Here is a 22,501-nt window from a genome sequence, read left to right as displayed (position 1 = left end):
TGCACAGAGTTGCGATTGCAGAATAAAGTCTACAATGATAGCACATGCAAGATATATGTTACTAATAGATTTGAAAATGCAAGGACATTAAATTGGTTGTTTTGAAAATTCTAGCACAAATCAGGACGTGTGTGCCAATAACCATTTTGACCCAGCACATAATTTTTTTATTGCTATCATTAATTAAATTTAAAATCAGAATAAGGAAGGCCATCTGGTTTCCTTTATCTTTCATGGAAGTGATGACTTTATAAAGTAGGGCACATGGCTTAAAACTGGGACAACCAATGTTTATGTACAACTTCAAAGCAAGTAATAATTGTTTGCTCTTAAAAGCTGTAAATTCTCTTTTAATCCTACTGATTAACTAGTTTAAATCACTGTTCACAAACTGAAACAGTGAAATAATGTCAACAGTATAGTATCATGGCATAGAGTATTCATGACTTCAGACTTCAGATTGTGTATCCTTCCATGGCATCTGCAGACCTTTAATTGCTGGGTAGTAAGGTTTACAGTTTGAGCAAACAGTCTGGAACTCTCAGTAAAATTCATACACCCAGTAAATAGACCATTAATATCAAGAGTTCTCCTACAAACTATGTCAGTTAGCCAGCTCAGTTTTGCTGAGTTATAATTAACAATAAGTACATCTCATCAGTAGGTTTGATGTAGGTCACAGAAATGCATTGAGCATGCTCAAACATTATTCTAAGAACAATTTGGGCATATCTAAAGACGTAGGGACTTCTGTCTAGGAAATAATGACCAGAAATGCAAAATAGATTGTAGGTTTATAGCTATAGACAATGTCCATTTATGTTTCAGATACGTATGAAGTAAATGTTTTAATAATCATCATAACACAGAAATTAAGATCAGAAAAGCAGCTCCAGTAGCTCATTTTATTTAATGGCAGAGCAGAATAAAAAGACTGGAAAAGATCCAAGGAACACTAAGCATCAGAAGTTGGTGAGAATTAATTATTTCTAAAGTGCCTTATTCAATGAATAATTTTAGAAACATAAGATTTACTTGTACTGCATCTACATACAAAAGAAGAACAGCAGTCTAAATTATTATAGATTTTAGACACAGAGCTAAATTGGGTTACTAATCTAACAATAGATTTCCGTCACTGAATCGACAGTAAACAGAATGCAGATTTCAGAACATCTTTCACATACATATCTGTAAAAAGAAATCTATGACAAAGAATCGCATCCCATAGAATATATGCAGGAATGCTGACCTATATCTTAATATGTATGTATAAATATGTGAGCAGCTATACATCTCTATACATGTGAGCACACACAACATATAAAGTTAGATACAACGGAGTGTGTGAAGTGTCCATATGAATAAAGATATTACAAATAGTGATGTATATTGTGTGCAGAGTGCATAACAGAACTGCTAATGAGAAGTGCTTTATTTTTGTATATAAGGTAAATGATGCCACTTTCTGAACAGAGATGAACGTTTTATATTATCCAACGTACTTTTGCTATCACTTTAAATAGGAATGTTGCTTTTTGACCTGTGCTCAACATAAATACCTCAAACATTATCATTTGCTGAGGCTGCAAGAGAGTCATTGTCTAAGCCTCCAAGGTCAAACAAGACTAAGAACAAAAATACTGCAACACATATTACTACATCCATAGATAAAAGTCACCAGATAAAAAACTCTCTCCAAACCCAATACACATAATCCCTCCACTAATAAAAATGTACTAATAATGGGTTGCACCATAGTCAGCCACACAGACTCTATTCTTACAAGGCTGGACAAAAAATAGGATGACAGTAAGTTGTGTTTCATATGGCAAGATGTATGATGTTGCAAGGGTCCTCAAGACCCTTAAGCTGAAAAGGTATGACTATGACACAGTAGTGGCCTGTGTGGGTGTAAACAATCAGGTATGCAAAACCATGAAGGATATGCAAAGAGACATTTCCAGTTTCTTGATGCATGTAACAAATACAGGAAAGACCCTGGTATTGTAAAGAATTTTTACTTTTCCAAGAATAATGCTGGGGTACAGAGAAAGTATGAATGAGTTCAACAACATGCTGAATAAATGGTGTCATTTGAGGTGTGCATCTAGTAAAAGCCAACTTGAATAAGTTGCTACACAGCCCAACTTGCTTCACGATGGATGGCTTCCACCATTCATTCCAAGGCTTCTTTATACTGGCTAAAGTCCTTGTTGCCCCGTTGCTGCTTTTTTAGGCACAGTCCAGCTAATGGACTTCCCTACCTATAACCCAAACAAATCAAGTACCAGATAATATCAAGGCAGTGCTGCTCAAAGCTAGGAGTCTAAGTAACAAATTTTCTGACCTTGAAAACCTCCTACATTTGAAGTACACTCGTGTTTTTATTATTACTGAAACTTGGTTAAAAGTATAAAAAGCACTCCATCTGTACAAGGATTTTGCTCCTTCCATGATTTTAGACCAAATGAGAACAGTGGTGGAGTATCCATGTTTGATAAAGACCACTCAACCACAAGGTAGATTCCCAGAAACCCACAAACCAAACTTACTGAGATAAAAATCTGACTAAATAAACCAATAATCAGAGCACAGCTTTTTATAGGATGAACTTCAAATACACAGGAATTTCATCCTCCTTGGAAATTTTTACTCAGTGATAAACTGGGAAACCTACACTTCAAATGTAGGTCATGCAGAAAAAATCCTTGATTCATAAAAAAGAGCTATCTGGACCAAATAATCAAATAAACCACTAGAAGACAAAATATTCTTGACCTGGTCCTTACAAATATAGCATCTATATGCACTCTCCTACTAGTATAACCTTTCTTAATTATGACCCCAAACTGATAGCATTCCCCATCAAAAAACCCAAATCATCAAATGTAAATATCACAGTATTCATATATTTCAGACATACTAACCTCCCACAGTTCTAAAATGACAAACAGTTTAAAAACATACGTTAGCAAATATATATGGTTTATGAAACTCCAGAATATTTGAGGAAAAAACAGACCAAAAACTTTTTTTACACCATATTCAGAAAGTATTTCTGCAAAATGTTCCCTAGAAGTTTTTTCTTCCTGATTTTTTTCTTTTGTTTGAGAAAATAACAGTTTATTAAAACATCTTCCAAAATTATAATAAAACCAACATAAACATATATACTCTTGACCAGAATATGTTTAAAGGTTGGATTATGGAAAGATAATTGATTTATTAATACTGCTTTTATAATCTGAAACCTTGTCATACATATCATAGTTAGTGTGCAGGAAATACCTAAAGCAGGAGAAGTGATACCATAGTAATATTCAAGCAAAACCTATAATATTCACAAACAAATAGCCAAATGTAAGGAGATGAATACAATAATTTATTAACAAAAAGATGGGTTCTAAACAGAAATTATTAGAAAAGGAGGTAAAGAACATCCATTTCTAGTTCATGTTTTAATCTTAATTAGTTGAAAGGCAGTGCAAGTCATATATCATACTGTAGAATGATTCTTACTTGAGAACTAATACAGCTTTACTAAATTAAAATTTTTGGAGGACTTAGGTTCATAGGTTTATATTAGGCTAATGACTAATGACTACCTTGGTCACCTCTATGATAAGGGTATGTTAGTCAAGACATAGCTAAGAGTTACACGGGGAGCATGTTAGTTGGGGGTTAATTTACTTACTGCTGACCTCTGTCCTTCAGAAAATGGGGCCAAACTAGGGTTGAATTTGCAATTTCCCATCCAATGATCAAGGTTTTGTTTGAATAGGGTCAGGGATGAACTCTGCTTCATGTAGATAGGAAGCTTTGTCCATCTCAAAATAAGACAAATAATAATAATGAACTTTATAAAAGGCTGTAGACCTATCTGTTAAAATGCAAAAAGTAAACATTAATTAGGTACACTAAATATGGTTAAAGTTTCAAGAGTTAAACTCTGCTCTTTTGTTTTTTTGTGAAGACCAGAAGTGCAATGAAAAGGAAATACTAAAGAATGGAGTGTCAAATGTATGTTCTTTGCATTGTTTTCTCAAATATATACTTTTAGCTCTCATGCCACTGCAATGACCACCAAGTTTCTCTCTTGTTAAACATAGTGAGATATTTGTTGATCCCAGTGAAGAGAGCGTGTTAAACCTTTTATTCCACTGGGTAGTTAGAGCAAAGAACGTAAGAATTGCTATCACCAGATATACACTTAAGGCTATTTTTGTGTGCCTAACTTCCTCTCCCTTACTGCAGTTGTGGCTTTTGCAAATGCTTGCTTATGGAGTGTAGCTGCATGGTGCCACAAATGCTGATCCTGGCATGTGGAGAACTATAGACATGTTGCATATGGTAAACTGCTAGATGCAAGCACATACTTCCAGAACAATGACGTGAACCTTCTGCGGCCCATCCTTGCAAGGGGGAATGCTGACAATTTCCACTGTCATTCCACTGCCCTCAGACTAACACTTCCTGCATCATGACCTTATGACCTTGAGCTGAACCTAGATCACCTGGTGCAAACTCAGGGCTTCTCCCTCTTTATCAGTGCAGCTGCTTTATTGCTTACTTTTAAATCTAGATTAATAAGTGCCTTTGGTCTATAATTTTTGGGTTTATTAGGGTTTGATTTATGTTTAGGAATTATTATATACTTGGAGAACATTTTTTACACCAGCTTAATAAAAGATAATAATTAGGGACATATGCTTTAACTGTGACCTAGAGCATCATGAATTTTTGTTATGGACAAATCTGTAAATGACATACATTTTTGATTTTTATTAGTCATAAACTATTTAACCAATCCTTAAAATGTATCTCTTGTGTTTTCATTCTTAGCCATATTTGTATCATCATTCAAATCAGAATATATTTGGAAAACATATTTAGTGTTTGATTGTAATTTTCCCATTGTTTTATATTAGAAACCTTTTTTTTTTTCAATTTAGGTAACAGGGCAAGTATGAGGATGGAAAAGGAGCTTATTCAGAATACATTGTTTCAAATTTGGTACCTAATCAAGAAAAAGACAGGACTGCAGAAATACATTACAATGAAAGGAAAAATTGAGCAGTAAACATCTGTTGGAAAACACAATTAATTGTATTTTTGTTTAAGGAAGAAATAGGTTAAATATCCAAGGATCAATATTTAAAAATTAACAAAATAATAATCTTGAATCAGGTGAGAAGACAAATTATACAAAGTTAAAGAAATGAAGTGCAGAGAAACAGGAAGTGATATAATATATTGGTTAGAAATTCTGATCCAGACAGAACAAGTACTGCAGAGCTGTACTGTCTCCAGTGTATTACATAACAACATTACAGTGGAAGACATGATAGCATGCACAGTGCCAAATAATCCATGAAATCACATGACATCGATTTGCTACAGATCAAAGAAGCCATATATCTCATATCGGTGAATTATTACTCCAAATTCCCTAAAATGATTAAACTGACGAGCACAATTTCAAATTTTATTTCCTGTTTTAAAATATATATTCTCTTCAATGGGTATATGATGTTGTCATATCTTGAAATGGCTCAGAATAAAAGTCAGGGACTCATTTTTGTGCATTTTTAGAAATTATGATATATAACATCCAGACCATACAATTGAAATCTAATAGGAAAATAACCAGAAGTATCCAAATAATGAAGAATATCACAAGAAAGAGCAGTAGCTAAAGCAGGATGCATAGGGCATTCAAAAATTATGAGCAGCTGTCAGGAGGGCATTGCACCAGGGTGACCTTATCTTCCATTGACTTCTTCACCGAGGATTTTCCTGTTTGTGGGCCCCTAGTCCAAAAGGGTAAGTTGTGTTGCACGGTTATTAAGGAAGGTGAAATGGCTAATTGAGGATAGGCTCTGGGACATGACTGATGGCACCTATGAGAACAATAGCTGATGTAGTTTCCAGATCAAGATGGGTATAACTCTGGTATCACAAACGTATTTATTTTGCATCATAGCTACTATGCCAAATATCTAAAAGTGTTAAACAACAAAGATGCCTGAAGGGATTCCACCACAGAACTAGCCTGTGTACACACAGTGGCAATGAGTAACATTTAGGCATTACAGAAGACTAAACTCAAATAAACTCCTCAGTGAGTACAGTGAGATGGATATGGTAATTAATGCATTTGGGAGGAATCAGTCACGGGTCAGAAAACGACAGTCCTAAAAGATATTTGGGTAGGTGTGAGGATAATTGTAATGAATACTAGACTTCTGTGATGGAAGGATCATTGAACATGAAAGGGAGACAGAAGGCCTTTTTTGCACTTCCATTTCTGATTTTGCTATTAATTATGTATGCTATCACATAGAACTCACAGTGCCACAGTATTCAATCCAAGCACCTGCACAAGTTAATTGAAAATTGCAGAAGGATGCTGAGCATTTCAATTTATCAAGAAATGTTATAGCTCGTTGTGGTAAATGTTTTCTATACATGCAATATGTTTACTGGGAAGGAATCGCTATTGATTGTCAAATGTGCTTTTGAGTCCATAGAGATCAAATATGTGACACTGGGAAAGATGTAAAACTAAAAGGAAGATTAAACACACTTTGACAGTGCGGAGATTATAAACATATTCATATGTGCCATCTGTCAGTACTAAGTTAATATGAAAATTCTTCCAAACTTATATAAAAATGTTGGAAAAATGGAATACTAAATCATACTTACTGTTAGATATGAATAAGATATATATTAAAAGTACTGGCAGATCCAATGTGTCCAAAAGAAAATGAATATAGTGAATAACTTAAAAATGACTGTAGTATTCACTTTCCCACAATGACAGATCACTATAATGATCTGTCACTAAACTTTATTCTGAACACATTAGTGTAAACACTAGAAATCTTGAGATTAGGAGGGTCAAGCAGCATGGAAACCTTTTGGATAAGTATTCTGATAAAGGCTGTGGGAATCATGAGCTCTAGGTGAATATTAAAGACAAGCAAGGCCTAGAAAACATGTAACACAATTGTAATGTATGGAGTGAATTAGATTTAATTTTGCAGTTTTAAATGATTTAGTAGGTCATAAACAGCAACAGTGGTGGTGGAATAATAGGATACTTTAAACATATAAAACAACACCTCAACAAAATTATTGGCATTATATTACGATGGGATAATCCCTATGTTTATCCTTAGAAAATAAATCCAACATTTTACTCTCTGTAAAGTTAACTTCTTACTCACAATACTGGAGAATATATACCTGTAAATTTCTACCTTTTTAACACCAGATAAATTAGTTAAATTTAGTAAATCCATAAATATTACTTGTTGGAGATGCTTGCAGATACGTAAAGCTGATTGGGTACATAACTTTTATGAATGTGTTGCTATAAAAAATTTTTGGAGGGATATTGAACATTTCTTGCAGGCTATATTTACAGATTCATCTGCATTATCAAAAGTTCATATTCTATTAAATGTTAATGAATGGCCTTATCTGAAGAAAAGCAATTTTTACTTATTATGGACAATACTAGCAATTGCTAGGAAATGCATAATAAGGAAATGGAATTCCATTATATTGCACCTTCCATCGAAGACTTTTTATCCCTACTGAAAGAAATGGCATGGAAGGAAATCAAGACCAAAGAACTCAGAATTTGCCCCAAGTCTTTAGTTAATAATCCTTGGAGGAAGATCCTATCTCTCATTGATACTCTGCAAATAAGCTCAATTTCTCTCTGATAACTGGACAATTATAAATGTCTCTTTGACAACTTATGTATAATGAATCATATTAGTTTCTTTCATTGTTTACCTTTCAGGCCACATGTAAATATTGTATCTAGTTATTTACAAAGTAGCGTTTTAGATTATGATGTAATAATTTCAACTAAGGTATTTGTTTTATGAAAATAAAAGACCAGCTATGTTATATGGGTTGGAGACAGTGGCATTGACAAAAAGGCAGGAGTTAGAGCTGGATGTGGCAGAGTTAAAGATGTTAAGATTTGCACTGGGTTGATGAGGGTAGACAGGATTAGGAATAAGTATATTAGAGGGTCAGCCCAGGTTGGAAGGTTTGGAGACAAAGCCAGAGAGGCAAGATTACGTTGGTTTGGACATGTGCTGAGGAGGGATGCTGAGTATATTGGGAAAAAGATGCTAAGCATGAAACTACCAGGTAACAGGAAAAGAGGAAGGTCTAAGATAAGGTTTATGGATGTGATGAGAGAGGGCATACAGATGGTTGGTGTGACAGAGCAAGATGCAGAGGACAGGGAGAAATGGAAACAGATGATCCACTGTGGCGACCCCTAATGAGAACAGCTGAAAGAAGATGATGATTTGAGTAAAAAAAATTACCAAATACAAAATGTGACATTTCCAGTATACAAATTAAAGAATGCCATTTAGCATATGCCCAATACCTAACTTTGGAGAAAGAAGAATAGATTTAGCAGAAGGGTACAAAACCTAATTTAAAATAAAAAAGTTCCATTTCTAGTACTGCTGCAAAGTTTTATTTGGGAAATGTGTAACAAGAAATTCAATGTAAAAAATGCATATTAGTACTCTTTAGAAAAAATGGCCAACCCTGTAAATTACATTGATAATAAACCCCTTAAAGCAGATCCAGTGGTCAGGAATCTGGGAATACCTGCTGAAAGTAACCTGATCTTTGACCATCATGTGTCTACTGTGGTAAGAAAATCATTCTGTGTTGCAGAACTTATAAATAAGGACATGGCTTCCTGGTCCAAGGAGGTCATTTTTCCACTGTACTCAGTTCTCATCAGACCAATCATTGAGTTCAATGCATCTTTTGGTATGTACCTGACTAGACACTTTAATCAATTTAAGAGACCACAGAGGGTCCTCACAAAAAGAATACAGGGAGTAGACAAGTACTATGCAGAGCATCTCAAAGTCCTATCCCTGTACTTGGTCTCCTACAGACTGCTGCATAGAGGTCTATGCCTAGGCTACAAGGCATCCTCTGATCCTACACTAATGGATTGGTTGCACATATTCAAAACAAGTAATATCAAAAATACCTTTTCTAAGGACCTAAACCTTGTCTGCGACATAAACAGGATATATTGGAGAGACAGGTATGTTTTTCAAAGATTACTCCTTCTCTGAAACAGGCTTCCTATCCATGTGAAGCAAATCAAATCCCTGACCTTTTCAAATGTAACTTCGGCCAATGGATGGGAGTTACCCCCGGTTTGATACCTATGTCCATAATGGACAAGGGCAGCCTATGAACACTTGATGTATACAAGCCTATATCATAACCATAAAATTCCTTGGGATAGCAACATTTCAGCAATATTTGGTAAATTTGGCGTAAGTAAACTAAAACAGAAGACTTTGGTAAAGTACAGCCAAACAGAAAAAATATTCACAAAACAAAGAGGTTGTACTTCAATCGCTCTTGTCATGAACACATAATAAGAATGTTAGGATCAGCAACCCAGTCATAATCCTCTATATTAGTCATACATTCCTCTGTTTTAATATTGGTTTTAAGAGAACAGTATCATTTTGGCCAAAGTTGTGTGAATAATTTAACTCACTGATTCATTTTCTTTCTAACCCTGCTGTAAAATTAATTATAATTCCCCCTCGCAGATTTTCAGGTACCAGTCCTGACACTAAAAAACTGAATGTATGCTGTTTGCATTTCTTCAACACATGGCTTGAGAGGGCATTATTTATTTATTCAAGTGCAACAATTAATATTCTTGATTTAGCTGGGACACATCAAATTATAAATGTTTATATGAAAGAGTGTAAAAGACATACTTTTCAACATCAAAGTAGTACACACCCACATTTTTTTAAAGAATACAGTTAAAGGCCAGATAGTATGGTATTCAAGAGTAACTAATGATTTAAATAGCTTGGAAAGTAATTTGAACTCCTTGGAAAATACTTTTATGAGTTGGGGTTATGACCATGAACAGTTATCAGCTATAAAAACAGAAGTAAAACAAAAAAGAGCTGAAAGTAAACACCTACTGTTCTTTGGCACATGTTCAGACATGATTAGTAAACAGAATACTGAAAGTACAAAGAATAATACAAATATTTCAGGAGAGCGAACATCTTGCCCTGAATAATTTAGGTGTTAAGCTTTGCTAACATTTTCTCACAACACTCTAGCTTTTTGTGATATTTTTAAAAAAACTTTGAACATTTTCACTTCAGATTTAAGCATAACAAAGCTAGTAGGTAAAATGCCAAAATTAATTTTTCAAATCAGAAAGAACCTAAAACTACAACTTTGTTATAGCAAGAAAAAAGTCTATATACAAGTATAGAATTGGTACACAACGATGTAGAGATTATAAGTATATTGACAGAATTTTTATATATTCTAAGATCTCTAAGAAATATTATTGTAATCTTTACGCAGATTGCAAGAAAAGAAATTTAGCATATCTGGATATTTGCAGCTCATGCAAAGCCTTTTGCCTAGATAAAATAAATTGACAGTTAAAACAGACGATGTATGAACTTTTGTGAGACATGGCAAAACGTTCTAAAAATAATGCTGTCTTGAAGCATGTGTTCAAGAAAGGCAAACAGCATACTTTCAGATTTTTAGTGTTAGAACTGGTACCTGAAAATCTGTGAGTGGGAGATATAATAATAGTCATTTTCCTTTAAAGTATGTAGCATCAAAGGCATAAAGTTAGCTATCATATTAATGATATCATTAGCTACCCTAGCATACCTCCCTCCTTTTTCTATGGCTTGCTGCAGATGTCTTGACATATGGTTTTCTATACTGTTTTCTCATTTTTGTACTGATTTGTGAACATATATGGTAATAATTTTGGGGACCATCTGTTTATACTTAGTGATAGCTTGATTTGGTGGTGTTAAAATTAGTGTCTGGTACCTTAAGTTTTAATATTCATTGGAAGATCTATCTGTACAGATATATGTTGAAGATGATTACAAGTCCACACAATTGCCAAAAACATTCTTTTTCATTCAGTGAATTCTCTTCTACCCATCCCTCAAAGATCTACTGGCATAAGGAACAGTTCTGGCATTGTGTCCTTCTCTTTGGATTAGTATTTCTCATAAGCATTTAAGTTTTGCATTTAAGTTATGAGTTGTTTTACATTCAGGGTCAATGTATCACATCACTGTCACTGAACACAGACTTCCATTAATTGTCTTTTTGTTATTTACTGATCTTTAGTCCGTTTAAATCAGTCTTCTTTTCTTTAACTTTTTTAATGGTTTTCTTCCTGGGCTGAAATCTCAGGAAGGATGCACTGTAATTTGTCATATCAAAAATGCATCTAAATCCCTTAGCAATTGCTGGAGGGTTCTGTTTTTATAAGTGTTTGAAGACATGCATTTCCTAGTACTGAGGAAACCATCAAACTCTTATACTGGATCACTGGCTATATATTTATTTGGTACTTACGTATTATCGCAGCCAGATTTTCTACCTGACAAAACCCGTCATGTGTGGATGAAGGTACTGATTTTAATGGTAAAAGGGTTGTGTCAAGTATTACTTATTACTGTCTCACATTGTGTATCACTCAGGAAGATGAATAACTGACAAATGTTGTATTTATTGGGGAAGTACTTTTATACAGTTTCACTGCAGTCTAGATATTGTTTACAATTCCAAATCATGCGTTGCTACTTACACATTACAAACTGTTGTCTTGCTGACTATTCTACCATGTGTTACAGTCTTCCTACTAAGGCATGCATAATGCACCTTCTGTGGCTTGTTATGAATAGACAGTGCCATTCATTCTATGTATTATGTGTTACAGTCTTCCTACTATGGATGGCATATGCACTTTCTCTGTGGCTTTGTTATGAATAGATTCATTCATTCTATGTATTATACATTATGAATAAACAGTGCCATTCATTCTATGTATTATGTGTTACAGTCTTCCTATCAAGGGATGCATAATGCACCTTCTGTGGCTTGTTATTAATAGACAGTGCCATTTATTCTATGTATTATGTGTTACAGTCTTCCTACCAAGGGATGCATAATGCACCTTCTGTGGCTTGTTATGAATAGACAGTGCCATTCATTCTATGTATTACATGTTACAGACTTCCTACTACGGGATGCATAATGCACCTTCTGTGGCTTGTTATTAGTAGACAGTGCCATTCATTCTATGTATTATGTGTTACAGTCTTCCTACCAAGGGATGCATAATGCACCTTCTGTGGCTTGTTATTAATAGACAGTGCCATTCATTCTATGTATTATGTGTTACAGTCTTCCTACCAAAGGATGCATAATGCACCTTCTGTGGCTTGTTATGAATAGACAGTGCCATTCATTCTATGTATTATGTGTTACAGTCTTCCTACTAAGGGATGCATAATGCACCTTATGTGGCTTGTTATGAATAGACAGTGCCATTCATTCTATGTATTATGTGTTACAGTCTTCCTACTAAGGGATGCATAATGCACCTTCTGTGGCTTGTTATGAATAGACAGTGCCATTCATTCTATGTATTATGTGTTACAGTCTTCCTACTAAGGGATGCATAATGCACCTTCTGTGGCTTGTTATGAATAGACAGTGCCATTCATTCTATGTATTATGTGTTACAGTCTTCCTACCAAGGGATGCATAATGCACCTTCTGTGGCTTGTTATGAATAGACAGTGCCATTCATTCTATGTATTATGTGTTACAGTCTTCCTACTAAGGGATGCATAATGCACCTTCTGTGGCTTGTTATGAATAGACAGTGCCATTCATTCTATGTATTATGTGTTACAGTCTTCCTACCAAGGGATGCATAATGCACCTTCTGTGGCTTGTTATGAATAGACAGTGCCATTCATTCTATGTATTATGTGTTACAGTCTTCCTACTAAGGGATGCATAATGCACCTTCTGTGGCTTGTTATGAATAGACAGTGCCATTCATTCTATGTATTATGTGTTACAGTCTTCCTACCAAGGGATGCATAATGCACCTTCTGTGGCTTGTTATGAATAGACAGTGCCATTCATTCTATGTATTATGTGTTACAGTCTTCCTACCAAGGGATGCATAATGCACCTTCTGTGGCTTGTTATGAATAGACAGTGCCATTCATTCTATGTATTATGTGTTACAGTCTTCCTACCAAGGGATGCATAATGCACCTTCTGTGGCTTGTTATGAATAGACAGTGCCATTCATTTTTTCACCATTGCTTTTCCATTGTGTTATATTGTAATTTGCAACATTTCTCCTTGGACGTGGATTCACGGACTCGACTCTGCATTGCTTACAGAGTGCATGAACAAAATAACAGCCATCACGTGTATTATAACTGCTATTTATTCAGTTTTCTGCATATTTTTTGGTTTGTAAAAAGTTTTCTTTCCAAGGTGTGCAGTAAACATGTCGAAACATGTAATAAATAAACAGGTCCTTCTACAGAGGAGCCAGAATCAGCAGGCATCTTTATTGCATTTTTCCGTAAGTTAGGGCGAGGACAGACTGTAGCCACGACAAAGAATTTTGCCATTACTCCTCTTTCAATGTCACAAGCTAGGTGAAAGAATAATAATCAAGAGTTTTTACAACCCTTTTCTGGTAAAGATAAGTTCGCGAAAACCTTACAAATTACGTGAGGTTAGCAAAGTGGTTGCGACACATGAGTTTTGCCAGAAAGAAAATCTGGTTGCGTTTTGTTCAGCATCATTTCACTTTCATTTCACTTTCTTTTAACCATTTTCACATGTTTATGAATGTCTTGCCATGTTTCTCAGCTATTTTTCACACATAATTGTGGTATCACTGTAAGCACTTATATTTTGCATTTCCCAAATGACTTATCATATGACATTTTGGTAAAATTTATTTTTTTTTCAAACTCATCCGTAAATCTGTGCTTCACGTGTTCAGACAATGTGATGGTTTGAGTGTCTGGGTGCACCTTTAGTTGATGAGAGTCTGAATACAGCTTTAGTTGATAATACTCTGACTTTAGATCCATATTCTTCTTTTTTTTTGTGCTTCATTCACCTGCATAATGTTGTAATCTATGGGAAATATAAAAACTGTTTCTCTTTCCACTCTTGTACTACCATGTGTCATATTGCTGCCGATATATATATATATATATATATATATATATATACTTCATACAGTTGTTTTTGATATAGCTACATGACTAGAAGCACAGGATGTAAGGCCTGTAGTATGTGGATTACCAATAAACAACCTAAAGATGCAGGAAGAATGGCATAACCTCACTGAGGTGTGTATTCAGATGGACACTTTTTGAGAAAAACAGTATATTACATGACAACAATATATCACATGACTTTCAAATCACATGTAATACTGTGGATAGTGTCCCTTTTTATGCTAGAAAAATATATATTTGTGTGTGTGTGTGTGTGTGTGTGTGTGTGTGTGTGTGTGTGTGTGTGTGTGTGTGTGTGTGTGTGTGTGTGTGTGTGTGTGATATCCCTTTATCTTAAACACAGTATAAAAAACACCAAGTGACTGAGTGCAAATGTTTGCTCACCAATCTATTGAAAACAAAAGTACATGAACATATGTTTTGTAAGGTGGCAAGTCCCCCTACACCTCATATATACTAACTCAGAGATCACACTACAGTGGGGAAAGGGCAAATTCCCTGATCCCTGCTCTAAGTGTATTCCTTTGGATGAGATTTTAAACCAAGCCCCTATCTATCTGTGTTAATGGTAGGTGTTGTGAGATCTTTTTCTTTCATCTGAGCTATCAAAAAAGAGTAGAGAGAAATTCCTCAATACCCTGGCCAAATTTCCCCTGATAGTATAAATATCACCAAGGGTCTTCCCTAAAAGTTAGTTACTAGCCTTGTGGGACTAATCTGCTCAACATAGTAGCACAACATGTGGAGATATAATTAATTATACCGGAGTGTTAGAAAGAAAATGGTAGTTGGTAGTTGGTACAAAGGATTAAGGTTTTTACCTCCTGTGCCCAAGGTACAGGGTTTGAGTCTAAGCAAGATAATGAACTAACTTGCCATCCCAAATTAACTAATTTGCCATCCTAAGTAGGGTATTTTGAAAGAGCACCAGCAGATGGTCTTTCCAGTTGGCAGCAGTTTCAAATTTATATTCAGTGGATAAAGTTCAACACACAACAAAAGGGAAAGAAGTTCATCCTCTGCGTGGTCAGCAGCAGTTTCAAGCCAAAAGGATGGAAGCCCCAAAGCAGCAAGTATCTTCAATGTCATGGTTCGAGTGTGCATTTATGAACACCTACATGACATTAAGGTTAAGGAACAATACAGTGTGTTGTGGAAACATCTGTTAGTACAAGGAACATGATTATTTATTTTTTTTTTAGATGTCATTGAAAAAGATTTTGGTGGGGGCATGGAAATCAAGACAAAGTAAATGTAGGGCTTTGGTGAAGAAACTTTCAAATACATACTGACCTTCCCAGCCTAGAAATACCAAGTTTGCAAAAGCAGGGGCACATGATGCTCCCATTGCCACTTATCTTATTTGTTGAAAAAACTCCCCCTCAAAATAAAAGCAGTTATGGTCTAAGACAAGAGCCATTAAATCCATGACCAGATTGATTCTTTCATTAGAGAAGATGGACCCTTTTGTTAAACTCAGGTGGAAATATTCTAAACCTTCAGTCTTGGGAATGACAGTGAACAGGTCTTTGGCATCAGTTCTTATAAATGCAAAAATTTCCTTCCACATATGTTCTTTTAGATGTCCTAAGAAGTCTGAGGAGTCTTTAATTAAACGTGGTACTGCATCTTATACATGCTTAACCCATCTGTCAATCATGTGGTACTGCATCATATACATGTTTAACCCATCTGTCTGTCATGTGGTACTGCATCATATACATGTTTAACCCATCTGTCAATCGTGGTACTGCATCATATACATGCGTAACCCATCTGTCAATCATGTGGTACTGTATCATATACATGTATAACTCATCTGTCAATCATGTGGTACTGCATCATATACATGCTTAACCCATCTGTCAGTCATGTGGCACTGCATCATATACATGTATAACTCATCTGTCAATCATGTGGTACTGCATCATATACATGTATAACTCATCTGTCAATCATGTGGTACTGCATCATATACATGTTTAACTCATCTGTCAGTCAGAAGAGCTAAAGGCTATGTTTGGGATCCAGTAGTGGAGACAATGGGTCTAAAAGGAGGTTGGTGTAAGTACCCCTTTATGAATTTGCAGGATCCAGAAAATGACTGGTATAATGGGATTAGAGGCAGATAAAAAATGATAGGTATCAATGTGTATTTGCTGGTTTAATACATACTCTTCTAGATACAAATCAGTCCTTTGATATGCTACGTGTATTTGATGTTTAGAAGCAGGGGTATAACTATCTACATTGTGCAACAGTTCCAACATGGTATTTGAATAAATGTCCCTCTTGTCCCTTTTATCTGGTTGCTTGAGGCATATGGTTTTATCAGCAGGCAATTGTTCAAGAGCTCAGTGAAGGAACTAGCCATTAGGGTGGCATGTATGACCTCCTTGAAGGATGACGTGTGGCTTGAGTTAGCAAAGTTAAGGGAATTGTTTTTAGCAAGGGGGTACCCTGGTCATATTCTAGACACCTTGTATTTAGAAGTGTACAATGAGTGGAGGAATAGATATAAACCACTTCTAGTCACTGGTCTCACTGCATCTACCAACAATATAGAACACAAATATGAAAGGACCTTGATAGTCGAACATAACCAGTTCTCCAGGGAGATCAAAGACATAATTTAAAGAAATTGGTGCATTTTTAAGATTAACTCTGAAATATAAATCAAACAACAAAGCCAGGAACCGGAACAGCACCACAGTACTTTAATGAAAGAATTAAAATAAGTAAAATGAGAACCACAATAAGATGAAGCGCTTTTCATCTAGTTAATAACTAGACTTCCTCAGATAACAGTATATAGGTCAAATATAATATAGTATATAAGGTCAAAACATCCAAATACTAATAAAAATTATTAAAAATTATTTAAAAATTATAATAATTGAATGTCTCCCTTCTAAGATTTGTAATAACACCAAACAATATTAAAAACATATAAGAATATATAAATATATGTAAATATAGATGCACAGAATATCTATATCTGTATTGATATGAATGGTATTTGGATGTTTATATTGCAAACAAACTGGGGAAGTTGAAAAGGAGGGCTATACTGTGTTTATGTTACTGTGTTTATGTGCTGATTTGTCATTTGGCTCTTGATGCATTCATTTTTTTGGAATCAATTAATCAATTAAGAAATCGGGTGGGGAATGAGTATTTATGTAGAATTTGATGTATATACTGTTATCTGAGGATGTCTAGTTATTAACTAGATGGAAAGTGTTTAATCTTATTGTGGTTCTCATTTTACTTATTTTATTTCTTTCATTAAAGTTCTGTGGTGCTGTTCCGATGCCTGGCTTTGTTTTTAGTTTTGTGTTTATACAGTTTGCCATGCCGCTATTTGTTTTCAGTAACTCTGAAATATATCAGTTGGTAGGGAATGAACTCACTTTTATTACTAAAACAACACCTAATTTCAAAAGATTAATGGATAACAAATATGGTATAGTTCTAAAGTCAATTAAGCGAACTATGAGATGTAGGTGTTGTAAACAGTGTACTTATACCAGGTTCTATATTATAATAGCGAAAATCCCTTTAAGCAAACATGAAAACACTGACACGTATTGCATGAAACATGAATATGCCGAATGTACTAAACCGCGAAATACAAAAATTCGAATCCCCATAGTCGGCCAACTCCACCTCCCACTACATACTGCCTACCCAAACAAAATAAATAAACCACATACATACACTAAGCAAAACCCTACTTCTAACCCTAAAGTAAAGCACCAAAGCCCTACGTCTAACCCTACACTAAACCTTACATACATTACTATCTATGCACTTACCTTAACCCAAACCCTAACCCTAAGGTCCGTAACTGTCACACACTTTCCCTACAGCGATATACCAAAACAAAACAAATAATCCACACACATACATTTAACAAAACCCTAATTCTAACCCTACACTAAACCTTACATACATTACCTATCTATGCACTTACCTTAACCTGCACCCTAACCCTAAGGTCTGTAACTATCGCACACTTACCCTACAGCGATATACCAAAACAAAACAAATAATCCACACACATACATTTAATAAAACCCTAATTCTAACCCTACACTAAGCCTTACATACATTACATATCTATGCACTTACCTTAACCCGCACCCTAACCCTGAGGTCCATAACTATCGCACACTTACCTTACGGAGCTGTACTGCAGATGGGCCAACCATGACACTTCGACTTTTTGGATTTCGCGGTTTAGTATGTTCGACATAATCGTGTTTCGTGCAATACGTGTCGGTGTTTTTGTGTTCGCTTAAAAGGATTTTCGATATTATAATATAGACCCCTTATATCACTAGCAACCAGACCTTAACATTAGTTAATACTATTAATAACAGAATAACATTTCAGGATGGCAACTGTGTCACCTCAAAAGTGATATATATTGCTTACTGCATTGAATGTTTAGCATTTTATGCTGGCAAGACTGTGCATGCCTTAAAGACACGTATATATGAACACACATACGACATTGCCAGCAAAAATGAAAACACTGCTTTATTCAAATATTCTATTGTATGTCAAGTATTTAAGAAGTTTTGCTTTGGTATCCTGGAAAAAATTAGGTTGGACATAAGAATGTCCGTCTGTGTTGCACAGTTTATAAACAAAGGGATTGTGTACAGATCTAGGGAGGTCATTGTTCTCCTTTTCTCAGCCCTCATTAGGCCAGTAATTGAGTATAATACCCCCATTTGCATGTGTCTGGACAGATACATGCCAATGACTAGAATGCCCACAGAGATACCTTACTAAAATGATATAAACCTTAAGCAATATGTCATATATAGTCTGGCTTCAAAGCCCTGTCACTATACACGGCATCCTACAGACTGTTAAGAGGTGACCTGAGTATGGTATACAAACCTCTTCTGCAACATCAACAGAACAGTTTGGAGGGACAGGTTTATCTCACAGACAATACCACTGCAATGGAACAAACTCACCACCCATGTAAAACAAAGCTCACCCCTGCTCCTATTCAAGTGCAACTTGGATCGATGAATGGGAAACAAAAGATTTACCTCAAGACTGCTCTCTGTACTACTAACAGACAGAGGCCGCTCATTAATGCTTTATCCCATGCATCTGTCCTTTCAGATTATCTGTGGGTTGATCCCAGTTATTCTCACTAGGGGTAATATATAATTATTATCCATGGGATGAGTAAGGCCAGTATAACATCAAATGGCCTAGGGTAATTCAAGCACAAAAGGAAAATTGGCTAGGCTTAAAATGGCCCACAAGGCAGCTAGCCTAGTACTTAGCTATGAACCTATGAACCTATACATTTTTGCAATAAGCTGTCATGTAAACCACTGTAAACCTGGAAATGTGTCTCATACCATTCTCAGGATTTTATTTACATTCAGTGGACAATATCATTCTTTCTACACCTGTTTAATGTAAGCTGATTTGTGTAAATGTTTTTTTTTTCATTGTGTGGGTGTGTATTGGCGCGTCTGCCTTTTTTATTTTTTTATCTGATAGTTTTTGCTTGTTTTCTATTGGATTGTGTATAAATGCACCACATGTTGCTTTAATCATAGAAATGCTGTAGCAGACCACTATGTAACTATTTTAATAGAGACCAAAACAAAAAAGTTTGCAAATAAAATTTCAAAATGGTATGCCACCAGCGAGAACATTGCTTTAGCAGTATTAAGGAGCTACTGAGCTGCTAGACAACAGTGACTCCAGTTTTGTTTAGTTCAATATAGTTTTAATTAAAATATAAACTAGATTTCCTCTGTAAATTGCAGTGACAGAAATAGCTGCACTACTGCAGTGTGCAAATTATACAGCATTTACATGGAGTTCGTTGTGCCCTTAACAATGGTCAGACTGTTTTTTTTTTATGAACATTTCAGCATGATTGCTTAGTCCCAGTTTGAGAATAAGTAAAATATATCTTGTTCTACTCCCCTCCTTTTGTTTTAGCAGCATTAAAGCAGCATTTCTCTGGGGTTTGGTTGAACTGACCATGCAAGCAGCCATTTTTGACATGTTGATTGGCTTTAGCTATGTCAGGTGACTGTGGCCTGAAAAAGTTGAAGCAGAGTGGAGCTGGGAAGTGAACTGTTAGCATGTTTTTCTGATGTTGTATGGGCATATATTCTATTACTCATATTTTCAAAGCAGTAAAACACTGGAACAGCTTTTTATGTTAAATATCAGTGCTGTGTGTTTTATGAGGTAAGCACTGCCAATAATTTACAATATGATTCAGAAAATTACTGCACTGTTTTATTACAAATGTGATTATCTACGTTACAGAGAGGAGAAAAACATTCTTAGGCTAAAAATCTAAAACTCACTGAAATAAACCTACAGTACAGCATGTCTCTGGAAACAGCAAACCCTACAAATGAACACACAGTTTTATATCTCTTTACACTGTAATTCATAAGTACATATCAACCACTAGGATAAAACTACAACAGAGGTACCTCACACATTGCTTGGTGTTTTAAATAACTCTAGATCAGAACAGTAGTTAGGGGTAGGGCAAAGGGAGCAGCTGTCCTGAGCACTAAGCATAAGGGTGCGATCAGGTCTTCAGTGCACTATTAGTATTCACTAATGATTGCATTGCACTTGTGGTCTGCACTGAAGCAATGTTTTAATATTCTATGTGTGAGACATAAATATCTCTTCTTCAACACTACCACTGCACAAAGCAGGCTTAAACACTTGTACCTACAAACATGCATAACACTAAATACATACATAGTACGCTATATACGTATATAGTACGCTATATACGTACCTAATACTGCACCCTAACTCACCAGCACTCAAACATGCTCTCACCCCAACCCACTTATCTGCATCTGCATTCTGAACTGTCACCATTTTGAATTGCTACCGCATATGGTCGAAAATATGGAAGGTGACGTATCACTACCCTTGTGTCAAAAAATAGCCTCAGTGCATGCAATTTCTTAATTTTCAAAAAACAAAAAAACATTATTTTTTGCAGTGGGAAAGTCCCATTGCACCTCTCCATATCCCCTGCTAATTATATGTAATAACTGTAAGGTTGTACAAACACAGGGTAAGGGCAAAATTCCCTACCCCTGAATTTGTGTGATTTCACACACTTGTTGATCAGCTGCCTAGTCAACTATACACAGCTGCCGAGCTTACAAACTTAAAACACATTCAATATATTCACTATCACCTATATATATATATATATATATATATATATATATATATATATATATATATTCAGTCTGTTCTAAAATCAAAATGTTACGCATATTTCTGGAGTCAGCTGAAGACTGACGGTAAAAGTATGTATCACAGAGTGGAACATTCCACGGACTAGTGCATATGTCATTCCTTTGACATTCAGTGTGTTACTGGGTATCCTGGGAGCTGAATACACATTTTTAGCACAAGTGCCAGCATTATTCATTCTAAGCAGAGATACATTCCCTGGCTTTGTTAAGTCTGCTGTAAGCCCCTTTCTATGTTAATGCTGCTAGAGGTCTCAATCCATTCAGGTCCTTATTCTGCTTGGGGCCCACAGAGCTGTAGCATTAACCCTGGTCTATTGGAAAGTGTTTTAGAAAAATATTTTTTTTCTAAGGAAAATGAAATCAAAAAAGAGAAAATAAAGAGTGCATCCTATTTAAATATTGGCTACTAATCATTAAAAGAGTAAAATAAAATAAATAACACTGACATGTTCTGAAAGAAAGGTACAGTATAAATTATGTACAGGCTGTCTTCATGTTTATATTAGATTGCTCCAAACATTTCCAGCTTTAGTGTCTAAATTCAAAGATGATCTTAAAGACTGCACACAGTATGGATGTACTGTATTAGCAACCTGAACAAAGAAGACTATGGCTACTTGTAGTATGTGTGATGAAAACAATACAAAGTCAATTGTATGGCTAACTTGGCATAAAGGTTCTGAGTCTGTAACATTACTTTAACTTCACTGTCTCAGATGCTCATTGTTTTGAACAATTAGTAGGTATAAGCATGAAAGAAATCCTTATTCCATCCAAATTCTGTGTGGGAACTACAGCCAGATGCTTGCAATCATTTTTTCTTCACTGTTTCATATCCATATGACACTGGAGTTCATTATTATAACAATAATTTCATACTGTCACTTAAAATAGTGAAGGCTATGGCATAAATGGTCTTTTCATATGTCAGTCCACCCACCTGGTTAAGACTTAAATAAATAAATGAATAAGCGAGTAACATAATAAACACAATGTTGTGCTGCACCCCATGAAGGTTTAAATGGGTGCCAGCAGTTGCCGTGGTGA

Source organism: Protopterus annectens, chromosome 2.part0, assembly GCF_019279795.1.
Source record: "Protopterus annectens isolate FY-2018-M chromosome 2.part0, PAN1.0, whole genome shotgun sequence".
NCBI lineage: Eukaryota > Metazoa > Chordata > Ceratodontiformes > Protopteridae > Protopterus > Protopterus annectens.
The sequence above is the reverse complement of the archived record's forward strand: the minus strand, read 5'-3'. Positions refer to the sequence as shown.